Raw genomic sequence first — 13,731 nt, 5'->3', positions numbered from 1 at the left:
TTTTATATTTCTTTGGTTATTTGCTTATTAACTAGAGATAAAGTAATTCTTCACCTAAATTACTGAAAATATCTTCACTGCAAAAGAACAACCTGCCCTGCAAAGTGCCAATTAGCTGTACAACAAAAGCCACAGAGTTTTTGTGCCTGGGACCCTGTTTTTGGGTCTGGAGCACTTTTTTTCTGCCCTCCAGACTGTTGTCTTATTCACGTGTGCAGTTTCCATCCCTTGCTGCAGGTCTGGTGTCCACCCTAGCGGTTTCCACTCCTCTGGTCCTTAGGTGCCATCATCTAGGAATGACATCAGTTAGCTATCCAGTCAATCCTACCAAGGGGCCCTAACTCAAATCCCAATCCTTTTAGTGTCGTGATAGGGTTTTTCTAATAAATACAATATTAGCACATGATCATCCTTCTTAAAGGAAACCAAGTTCTTGTTGGAAAGAGGTCCATTAAAAAGCTTTGCAGGCCCTTACTGTAAACCATTGATGTCACTGAACAAAATTACAGCAGTTACTTATCCTCTGTAACAATGACTGGTTGCACAGTTTAATGCCATTAAAAGTATATCACATAATGTTTGCTAAAGTAGTTGTCACTCTATACTTTCAGTAAGGGTCTTCACCCTTTACTACCACTTTATTGGATTGCACAACTGTCCATTGCTGGACCTTAGCTGTTCACATTGCTAGGATGTGTAATAACTTCAATACAAACCTCCTTTAGCACATTAAAGGAAATGTAACAAATTTTCAAGAATGGAGAATTGGATAAGTGAAACAGTTTCCCATAGCAACCAACCAGCTTCTAACTAGTATTTATCATGTACATTCTGGAAAATGATAGCTACTGTAGATGCTGTTTGGTTGCTAGGGGCAATGTATCCACTTGTTTAATTCACTCTTTAGATTGCTTGATGCATCTCCCCCTTAATCTTGCAACACCTGGGGTTAAATTTACTGTGTCTGTATTTGTTTTTTTGACAATTTTACATTGAATTTTGCAAACCGACCAAAACCGGCATTTTACTAAAGGCAAAACCGATGGAAAACTGATCAAAAATACAACTTTAGAACACTCTAGAACATCTGACAATAATCAATAATTTTACATAGACAACTATAGAAACCAAAGATTTAACTAATGATTGGTTTTGAAACCGATCAAAACCCAATGATAAATTGATGGCCAACCCGCCCAAGCAATATACTTGCCTGTGGCAGGAGAGTTTGGGATAAGCACTGCACAGATCACTATGATCTGTGCAGGATTTGTTAGGGTAAAAAGTAAATAAAGGGATCAAATAAAATAAAAAATTGCGGGACCGGTTATGGACCTCTAAGCCTGGGTTGGTATGAGTATATAGAGGGAAAACATAGCATGGAGTTCCCCCTGTTTTGCAAAAACCAGCACCTGCCATTATATTAACCAACCTCAAAATGGTCAGCCAGTGCTGACCCCAAAAATAACCATCACTCTGGGCGCTTCCCCCATTGATTCCTTTGAGAGTGACAAGGAATAACCTGTCATTACACTGTTTTTTTCTCCTATTTTCCAGTACTAGCCCAGGCTGAGAAGTGCGGGACTGGTTACTGATTTAGAGGGGAATCCTGTGCATTTTTTTATTTGAACAGTTTTTAAGCTTTAAACCTTACAAAGCATTCACAGATCTTAGCGATCTGTGCAATTTCTCTGTTTGGATGGATTTGCCATTATGTTCATATTTCTAATTGCCATCGGCTTTGAAATGAAAGATCAAAACATACAGCATTTAGAGCAGACAAAAATGACTGACACTGAAAACCAATGTTTAGTTGATAGATTTTTATAGACACAAACACGACTGCAATAACCGTCGTTGGTGGTCGGTTTTGGTTTAGAACATACTGTAGAGTTAGTTCCTGCAGTCAAGCTACGGATCAGAAGACTGTTAGTTACTTTTTCTAATACTTTATGTTGGAAATATACAGCTAATATCATGTGATGTGAACATAAAATTCTCACTAATAATACCACATAGTCTAAAAGACATTTTGATTAAAAATTAAAAATATTTACACTATTTATTTGCCCTCCAATGGCTTACTATTAAGTTAATAAATATAAAAAGGTCACTGCATTGGTGTATTAAATATAATCCATTGTTACCTTGTGTCATGGACTGTGAAGGAGATTTCTTATTATAATCAAACATTTATTAAAGAAATCATAAACTAATATACAATAAATTGTACTTGTTAAAATACATTTTTCTCCAATATAAACACTATATTTCTTGAAAATATATAGAGTGGCATGTCACATAAGTGCACAAGAAGTCTATTGCTGACCGTGATGCAAGAATAGCTCAGGAATAATATTCTCAATAGATTTAATAAGAAAGTAATAGTAATGCTGTGACAGCCGTAAGTTAACAGTTACAACAATGTGACCCTTAGTTATACCTTGTGGTCCCATGTATTAGGGGATCAGTCCTATAGCTGGAGTGGGTAGTGGGCACAGTGATTTCAATGTCTGTGACTGCCACAGCTAGAAACCAAACCATCCTGAAATAGGGGGCTGATTAACAAGTTCCTGATTAAAAGATATTCTTTGTGGAGACATGCAATGGTGATAGCTGTGTATGGAGGCAAGCAGATAGTACCTGTACACTGGTCAACACATTTCATTCTCCTGGCAGAGAACTTTTACAAAGACTTCTTATTAAATTGATACCACAGCAAAACTTTTTAAATGCTGCTTCAGAGCAATTATGGATATTTTTAAAACACAATGAAAGAAAATGGTAATTATAATTTTTTAATGTTCCCAGTATACAGTATATTGCTATTGGATTTTTCTATTGGCCAAGGGGTCCTGTCCATGGTAAATTTGCCATATTGCATATTTGCTCTCTCTCTTTACCACTAGGTACCAATTGTTTATCGTGCACCACACCTGTCTATATTAATGCTTTCCCCATCACATTCTGATGTACAGTACAAATGTACACCACAAGGAAATGTTTATGGGTCAAATGTCATAGTACAAGATTTTGGTGATTTACCGGCAAACTACAGAGTAGCTAATTTGCATGCTATGTTAACTGTTACCAAAACTGACTAGATTCGTGTGTTATTCAAATACACTCAATGAATTTCTCTATACTGGGCAGGTAATTGGATAATTTCATCATAAAGACCCACACAGCTAGGCATGGCCATTAATGGCTTTTAGCCATTGGAAGGAAACCACTAATGGTTGATCTGATTGTGCTTGTATGCAGACTGCAACCGCACATATGCAGCTTGCGGACACTGTCTGACATCAGACCTCTGTGGCTGATGTTCACCATCAGTGAACAATGAACATCCATTGACAGTAAAACAGATTATCATCTGTATCAGACCATCAATGGTCAGTAACCATCGATAGTCTGACACGAATGGTAAATTCGGCTACACACAGTTCAATTGCTGTTCCGGTCAGACAAAATGTCACTAAATGGAGTCCTGCATAGGCAATGAGGATGCTGTGCAAGGCAGTACCACTGAGAGCAACACATTACAATGTGAAGACAACAGAACTTTAAAACCACCTACAGTATTAAAAGATTCAACACTATAGGAAGAGTTATCTCTGCAGATGAAATTATTCTCCTGATTTTCTCTGCAAATTCACTTTTACATTCCCGTGGCTTTTTGCATATTCACATAGAGATAAACATTGTTAAAAGTAATTCTTCACCTAAATTATCCAAAATTTATTTTCTACAAAAGAATAACCCACCCAGCAAAGTGCCATTTAATATTTGTTTTGAAATACAGCGTTATTATTTTTTCTCTTTGTTCATTGTTTGGATCTGTGAAAAGAAAATCAGATAATTCTGTGTTTGATTCTATTTACTTCCTTCCTAAAAGAGTATTGTACAGTACATAAATACCCAACATGCACAGTAGAAAAAAAGATATATCTGCAATGTTTACAATGTGTTGACTTTATCTGTTGAAAACCACTTGAGGTGAACATGTGTTTTGTTGCAAAACTGAATAAAGGATGTAACAGATTTAATAGATGTATGTGTGAACAATTAGATCAAGTGCAGAGTTTCCATAAATTAGTCATACAAAAAAAGATCTTTTCTGGGAAATTCAGAGTACAGCAGTCAGTAAGATATAAAAAAAATGTATGTACATTTTGAGTTACATTGAATGCTGTATTTCGGAGCCCATAGATTGACATACTGTGATTTTAGTTTGTAAAAAAGGTAACTGTGTTCTCCTTGAATAGCATCTTACAAACAAGTGTTGTCAACCTTGTGCCAATATTTCTCATCACACTACCTACTTTATTAAAGTGTCTTCACTTTAGCCAATACCTACTTTTACTTGCCTGCTTTATTCATGTGTCCTCTTTATTACCCCCAGAAATTATACATGTGATCTTGTATATTATTGGGATATCTTTATGAGTACACTTTGTGGCCGGGTTCCCCCATAGGCATGTAAAAAATGGCTGGTTCCACCGCACCAGAAGAGTCAATATTCAGTGCTACAGTGTGGAAGGAGGCTAATGCTTTGCCAGTGCTATGTGGATAATTAAAAAATATTGAAAATATGTAAATTGAAAATATTTTTAAATAAATTGAAAATTGATATACAAATACTGAATGTATAAATTAATTGAGACTATGGGGTAAATTTACTAAAGTGAGAGTTTTTAGAAGTGAGTTTTAAAAGTGATGTTGTCCATAGCAACCAATCAGATTCTAGCTATAATCTTCTAGAAGGTGCTAGTTAAATGTTAAGTCGAATCTGATTGGTTGCTATGGGCAGCATCACTTTTAAAACTCACTTCTAAAAACTCTCACTTTAGTAAATTTATGCCTATATGACCTGCACTGAAATGCTAAAGTTTAAGTTGAAATTTAAAGTTGGTGAATGTTGAGTTGCCAAAAATACAGTACACCAGCAGGAGGGGTCAGTAATGGCAGGGGGATGACTGAGAACCCCCAAGTTGAATCAGTATAAACTCAAATAAATAATAAAAATACAGGGTGGCAGAGTAAATCCATCATATTACTCTCTTCTTTAAGGCAAGAATACAATTCTTGCAGAATGTTTAATCCCAATTTACCATTACATCATTTGGCAATGATCAACCAACTGTTTACTGCACCATATCACAGTCCTCAGGCCCTTTCACTAAGTACACACAGACCTGCATGAGCAGGACTTCTGGCACTTCTTTGGTCATTTAGGGTCAATGAGCACTTACTAAGTCTTTAGTGATCCCACAGAATTTATACAGCAGTGGAGGCACTTTGATTGCTTGATGACTAGCAGTATGTAGTTGCTGTCAGGTCTCCAAAAGACAAGGTAACTGGCAATAGATTGTGTCAAGTTCTTGCAAATGTGGGGTTCTCTAGTGGCTGGGATAGTATGGTTGTGGGACCTCTGTGCAGCAGGTGCAGGCAGTTTGGGTAGGTCTTTGTGTGACGAGGTGCCTGGCAGTAGTTTGGGTGTGTATCTATGTGTTACATGTGGCAGGAGGTTTACTAGGATAGTGTTACTGATAATGATTAGATGTCTGCCGCCTCATGAAAGTGGCAGCTTGTAATGCTGGAGAAATGCGTTAGCACAGCAGGAAACTGATTTGTGAGACTCCACACTTGGCAATTCCTATTCTCCCTCTCCCTGGTTAAAATCAAGATGGATAAGCAGCTAAGCAGCATTTTATTGATCCAGCATTGCCACCTCCTGAAACCACTCCTGCAACATGCCCTTGATGCACCCATAACACAACCAGCAGATGGAATAACTTTGTGCATCTGTTTAGCCACCTCCCAGTGACCACCCAGGAATGCCCAATACATTACAGAATGTGGCTCAATCGGCCCTGCAACTCTTTCGTGGGATGCATGCCCCACTTTTTTTAGGAATTTAGACACATGCACAGTCGCAAAAGTCATTATTTACATGTAATTAGTACTGCGTACTACTCAGAATCAGCCCCTTTATCTGGTCTGATGAGAACACTATATATAAATGTTTTTATTCAAGTGAAACTGACCAGTAAAACCTAGAGAACTCAGGGGCCAATCCAGACCCAGACGCTAAGCCGCGATCACACGCTATGGCTGATAGTCACCCGTCTGCCCATGCATCACAGTGCACGTGTGCAAGCCAGTCAAAGCGCTACTATGAGTGACAGATAGTGCCATTTATGGGTGGGAACAGGGGAAGGTGCATGTGAATGGGGAGTGGTGCTGCGAAGGCATGGCTGGGCATCAAAATGGCATTTAATGGGAATCCATAATTAGCATGTAGGCATCACTGTACACGTCACTTGGTTGTATTTCAGCCTGCAGTGATCGCAGTGCTTGTGCCAGGGTAGGGTCTACATCAAGGGCTGTGTGCAGCTCCTATGGCTCTCAATATTGCTGATTAATAATACACTTCCTGGAGATGACGTGTGCTAAGAAAGGAAAGTGGGCATCATTACACCGGTGGGCGATCACTCTGCCGTCACTCTCTAAGACATAGAGGGCATCCTTAAGCCAGACAGTGTGATCACGGAATTTGCATACCAGTACCCCTTTTGGAAACGAGGGATCATGGCTTAGCGCCCGGTTCTGATCCGGCCCCTAAATCTCCATTAGCTGCTTATATTCTACTGATCACTACATTGAGAAGAACAGGTCCTTCAATGTGATAAACTGGGAGAATCGAATTCTATCTATATTATTGCAATTTGTGTATGAAAAATATTTTAACAGTTTTTAGGTGAATTTATAAACTTTATCATCAATTATTATTAGAGATGTATACTCACCTGTGCATCCCCCATGGAAGGGTCACTTTTAGGATATTTACAGTCACACGGATTTCTCTGAGGTCTATAAATATATGGAATAGATTGTTCCTTTGGGAGCCATAGTAGCTCTGTTTATGCATTTTAAGATATTTTGGTGCCTATTCAATTCAGGGAGCCCCTGGAGCTATTCAATTCAGCACGCTGTTAGGACGACTAAAGAATCTCTTATTGCACACCTCTGAGTTTGCACAGAGAAATCCGGCTAAAGTGCTGGCTTAGGGCGGTGCTAACAGACTCGCGGCCGGCACTTCAGTCAGAGAATGCCAGTTCTCGTGACTAAACACACTGCTTAAGTTGCGAGCACTGACATTCTTCAACTTAAGTGCTTCTAGTCGGACTTTACTTTGGGGTGAATTGAATAGCTCTGGGACCAACATGTCAGTGCTATTACATAGCAATGGATTGAATTGCCCCCTTTGAGATCTAGAATCAGTTATGTTATGTAATATATGGGTTGTCAATTCTGCTCTGTGTATTTTGTTGTACTGTATACAGTATAGTATTGTGTACTATTCCAGTCCTGCTAATTGTGCCAAGTGTGGTTTACATTTACCTACAGCTTATACATTTTAAATGCTTTATGCTAATTACCTTTTAGATAAATACATTTGATTTGAGTCTCAGTTGCATGCAAAGCATCTGCAAGGGCGTATGGCGTATGGCCACAGCAGTCAGAATTACGACATTATGTTAGTATGGTAGAACCGGTCATTGTATTTGCGTCCACAGCTGTCATAATTACTATCAGCATTTACATCAGCCCCATGCTGCAGAAACAAGCTCCCACCATCATACGCACATCTCAAAATAGTACAGAAATTTGCTACAACCCATTGACACTCCTATTTCACTCTCACAAAATGGCTGCCATGCCTGTATTGACAAGGTGGCCACAGGTTGACACGCAGAAATGCCTATTTCACAGAGAGAACCACCTGTCTTGTTCAAGGTACATATTCATGCTTACATATGCTGCATCCAGGGCCGGGCTGTACATCTTGCACTTTTGGCAAATACCAGAAGGATCAACGGCCTGTTGGGTTAGTCTGGCCCAAAAGCCTGGCCAAGCAGATCTGCCTCCTTGTGCTCTGCACGGCCGGCAGGCAAAGAGATGAGTGTGTGCCAGGAGGTGTGAACACGCCCCTTTTCCTTGTCCGCGCACAGAAAGAATCTTCCAGCTGTCCGTCCCTGGGTGCAGTGCATACACATTCTACTGAAAATCGCCGGATGGATCCACCTTTCCACTTGTGTGCAGCTCATAATCAAGCCCTATATCACAATCACAATTAATCCAAGTAATTAATCCAAGTAATTTACACTATCTTGCTCTTTGGAGAAACAGTACATATAAATATTTTCCATTTGTTTTCACCAGTGTCTCCTCTTGGGATATACATTAACCTATGGGAAGGCAAGCCTAATATTGTGTACATTCTTTTGTAATAGTTTTGTTTTAATAAAGCTTCTGGTACTTGAATTCTATTAGTATACTAATTTATGAATGGCATAACCATAAATGTAAAATACATTTGCTTAGGTGGATAAGGACCTGTTACAGGTGTCAGCTAACTGGATATTTGGTTTGATTTTATAGATTGTACAATACATAGTACAGCTAGAATCTGCTATGAGTGACAGGACATATCTGTATGTCTGTGAATTTTAATATACAATTTTAATATCTGTATGATCTGTGCTGCATGTAAGTGACCCTTGACATATTGTTACCATTATCACACTACTGCAAGATATATTTTACTCCCAGGTATGGCCTGTGTGCTTTTCATCCCATAATGAATGGCCTTGTTCATTCACAAATATTGTCTACAATCTGTCATGTGCTTCCTACCTCATGGTGTAATCGCTATATAAATTATGTTTGCAAACCTCTCACATTGTCTTGCTTTACAGCAATATGCATGATTTTGCTGCTGCTGCTACTACTGATATTGTCTGACATTTTTCATACAGTGATGTTTTTATACATTACATTAGAGCACTTAGATAACAAAGGGAGTTACTGTACATAAAAGAACACAGGCTTTACAAGTGTTGTATGGTATTGGAAAAAGTGACACATTGTTAGTTTCTCTTGATATTGCTGCTGTTACAAATTTGACTGTAAGGTTTTATTGTTATACCGTACTGTATATGGTTTATGAGATGATTAATTTTATTGATGTGTTCCCTTTTATTTTGTGGTATAAACACTTTTGTGTCACACATGATGTTAATTTAATATTTAAAAATGTATAGCATTTTGCACATGAATGTGTATACTTTATATGATTTGGGTTAAAAAAAGAGAACTCTGTTTTGGGGGCACTCTTGAAGTAGTTATTAAAATTTTACTTTTATTGATATTAATAAAACCACAGATCAAGCAGACAACAGCATACAGTATATATACTTAATAGAAATACAACAATATATCTAATTACAGTATATATATATATATATATATATACAGTCAGGTCCATAAATATTGGGACATTGACAGAATTTTCAGATTTTGGCCTCTATTCACCACCACAATGGTTTAGAAATGAAACAAACAAGATGTGCTTTAACTGCAGACTTTCAGATTTAATTTGAGGGTAATTACATCCAAATCGGGTGAACGGTGTAGGAATTACAACAGTTTCAATATGTGCCTCCCACTTTTTATGGGACCAAAAGTAATGGGACTATCAACTCAAAAGCTATTTCATTGACAGGTGTGAGCTATTCTCTCATTATTTCATTATCAATTAAGCAGGTAAAAGGTCTGGAGTTGATTCTAGGTGTGACATTTGCATTTGGAATCAGTTGCTGTCAACTCTCAATATGAGATCCAAAGAGCTGTCACTATCAGTGAAGCAAGCCATCATTAGGCTGAAAAATCAAAACAAACCCATCAGAGAGATAGCAAAAACATTAGGTGTGGCCAAATCAACTGTTTGGAACATTCTTAAAAAGAAAGAACGCACCGGAGAGCTCAGCAACACCAAAAGACTCGGAAGACCACGGAAAACAACTGTGGTGGATGACAAAAGAATTATTTCCCTGGTGAAGAAAAACCCCTTCACAACAGTTGGCCAAATCAAGAACACTCTCCAGGAGGTAGATGTATATGTGTCAAAGTCAACAATCAAGAGAAGACTTCACAAGAGTGCATATAGAGGGTTCACCACAAGATGCAAACCATTGGTGAGCCACAAAAACAGGAAGACCAGATTAGAGTTTGCCAAACAACATCTAAAAAAGTCATTACAGTTCTGGAACAACATCCTATGGACAGATGAGACAAAGATCAACTTGTACCAGTGATGGGAAGAGAAGAGAAGTAAAGGAACTGCTCATGATCCAAAACATACCACCTCATCAGTGAAGCATGGTGGTGGTAGTGTCATGGTGTGGGCATGTATGGCTGCCAATGGAACTGGTTCCCTTGTATTTATTGATGATGTGACTGCTGACAAAAGCAGCAGAATGAATTCTGAAATGTTTTGGGCAATATTATATGCTCATATTCAGTCAAATACTTCAGAACTCATTGGACGGCGCTTCACAGTGCGGATGGACAATGACCCGAAGCATACTGCAAAAGCAAACAAAGTTTTTTAAGGCTAAAAAGTGGAATGTTATGCAATGGCCAAGTCAATCCCCTGACCTGAATCCGATTGAGCATGCATTTCACTTGATGAAGACAAAACTGAAGGGAAAATGCCCCAAGAACAAGCAGGAACTGAAGACATTTGCAGTAGAGGCCTGGCAGAGCATCACTAGGGATGAAACCCCGCGTCTGGTGATATCTATGCGTTCCAGACTTCAGGCTGTAATTGCCTGCAAAGGATTTGCAACAAAGTATTAAAAAGTGAAAGTTAGATTTAGGATTGTTTAGTTTGTCCCATTACTTTTGGCCCCTTAAAAAGTGGAAGGCACATATAGAAACCGTTGTAATTTCTACACAGTTCACCTGATTTGGATGTAATTACCCTCAAATTAAATCTGAAAGTCTGTAGTTAAAGAACATCTTGTTTGTTTCATTTCAAAGCTATTGTGGTGGTGAATAGAGGCAAAAATATGAAAATTCTGTCAATGTCCCAATATTTATGGACCTGACTGTATATATATATATATATATATATATATATTATAAGGGCAGAGTTGTACCCTTATATTAAGGCTGTATAAAAAAAAAAATGAATTTTCCCATAGAGAACTCCCAAGGGGGGGCATGGTGTTTGAGGGGCTACACCTCAAAAGCTATTGGAGGTACCAAATTGAAATTTGGCATGTGCAGGTAAAACTGTTGCACAGTGATACTTGCCAAATTTCAGGACAAATCATAAAAAATTAGGATTTGGGAGTAATTTATAATTCCAACTGTCAGATTTTTCTGACACTGTCAATTAGGTCCACTTTTCTGCTGATTTCTATTGGGGATTGTCTATGATGGCATGAAAGTGCACAACACAATCAATGTATATATATATATATATATATATATACCAAGGAAAGAAACGGCACTAGGAGTCTGTCAGCAGAATTTAATTGTGATCATTCACAATACAGGAAACCAACGTTTCGGGGCTAAATGCGCCCCTTGAGAAAGGGGCGCATTTAGCCCTGAAACGTTGGTTTCCTGTATTGTGAAGGATCACAATTAAATTCTGCTGACAGACTCCTAGTGCCGCTTCTTTCCTTGGTATATTTATGCACTATATTAGCTGGCACAGGAGCTCCTCAATTGTGGTTTAGCAGAGTGCCGGTCCACCTGTCTGCTATATATATATATATATATATATATATATATAATTATATATTTATAATATATAATACTTTTTTTTAAGAAAATGATAGCACAGGGTAGCTATAGCCTTAGTAAAAAAAAAAACACAAATTGTCAGAATGTCCCCAATCTGGTATGTATTTGGTATATAATGCTTGGATATAGTTATATAAATTTCTATAAATCTGTCCAAATAACAAACAAACTACAATTTAAAGATCTAGTTTGTATGTTCGGCTGCATGAACATTCATCAGTCAGAGATATTCAGATTATCACTGTTTAACCATGTTTCCAATGAAACATGTATTGTGTGTATAATGCTTGGATATAACCACATTCTCTGTTTCTGTCCTAGCAAAAATATTTATTTTCATGTATTTGGATGCAAGTACATTCACAATTCTACCCTATGCACTTAGTACTGTTTTAATCATCAAAAAAAATTCTGTATATTATCACATATATATTGTTCTGCACATAATAATATATGCTGAAATGACTTGATAAATAACATGCATGTATGAAAAGGTCTAGTGTAGTAGAGAAAGTTATATAATGTGTATGAGGTTTCTACTTTTAATCGTGTGCCAGCCGGCAGTGAACATCTAATGATATGACCGCAATGCTCATAACATTATGAACAGTAAAAGAAAGATCTGCATCTGCTGTCAGCCTGGGATAGTGAATCCCATTTACAGTATGAGAAAGATAGTCTCAGTTGGATGATAAGAATACAGATTAGAGAGGTGGAAAGAGGTGCAGTCCAAAACAAAGGCTGATTATTTGGGAAAGCTGCTATTCCTGTCTTCCACATGAGGGAAAATGAGTCCTGTGATTACTAAATCATTGTCATATAAATTCTACAATAAACAGGTGGCAAAATAATATTAGCATATAAAATTATATAAATATAAAATCTAAATCCTGATTACGTCCTTGTCTAGAAATAGCTGCACATAAAATATAGTATTACCAAGTATCAAGCTCAAAATCCCACAACTGGAAAATAGTTTGTTGAGCAGTTGTCTAGCCATAAATTAATGTATGAAGTTAAAGATTGTCAACTCCTCCATGCTGCTACAGTAAGTAAATCCAGTAGCAGCTGGAAACAAGAGTAGAAGTCATGGTGTACAGTAGGCTAATGAGATTGCTGGAATCCCATCTGTACACATGTGGGTACTGTCAACTTTCCATAAGGGCTAAGCTCAGTGGAATTGTATTAACCTGCCAGGTCCAGTGTAGGACTGGAGAAGAAAGGGTCCACCAGGGGAATGCAATGATAGGGGCCCATGCGTAAGGGATGTGATCAGCCACCACAGTAGCTTGACTAACTATTAGGCAAATTTTGGTGTAGTTTCTATAGAAGCAAACCAAGAACCGGTTTATCAGTGGTTCTGCTCGACCTGGTAACTGACCCTCTAATAGAGTAACATTGTAGAAATCATTGCACAGTCTGGAACATGGCACCCAGAGGAAGGGGTGGGGCCCTCAGGCAGTAGGGCCCACTGGACATTTCCCCTGTAACCCTGTGGGCCAGTCCAAGCCTGGCCAGGTCCTTTATAAAGAGTGAATTGTACAGTAGCTATTTTTCACCTATTGGACAGGGAAGCTTTGCAAAGTCCAATGCATCAGAGACAAATGCTCCAGTAGGGTCCGTAGGGGTCCATGAATAGCGGATGTGATTACTTTAACTTCCTGATTGCCAGTTTGCTCTTTAATCAGAGCAAACCATATATTACATATGGTCCTAAATTATTATAGCATTTTGCTTATAAATATTTATTATATATAATGACAAAATGTAAAATATGTTTGCTTTACATTGCACTACTACTAGACAGGTAGCAGCAGTATGTTCAACATAACAAGTCCACCTTGTCATTAACTACATCCCAATTTATTTAGTGCTGACAACAAAGAAACGGGCTGGGGTGAAAAAATAAAATAAAAAAACAGTGGTCAAAAGTCCAGAAAATAAATCACTTTAATTCTTAAACAGCCTCATAATGCTGCTGGCCTTTAATCTTGCTTGAGTCCCATCACTACAATAGATAATACAGGTATGTTTCATTACTGTAGGCATTGCATACAGTAGGTTGCG

This window comes from Taudactylus pleione, unplaced genomic scaffold (assembly GCF_031769625.1).
Source record: "Taudactylus pleione unplaced genomic scaffold, aTauple2 ptg000316l, whole genome shotgun sequence".
NCBI classification, from domain to species: Eukaryota; Metazoa; Chordata; class Amphibia; order Anura; family Myobatrachidae; genus Taudactylus; species Taudactylus pleione.
The sequence above is the reverse complement of the archived record's forward strand: the minus strand, read 5'-3'. Positions refer to the sequence as shown.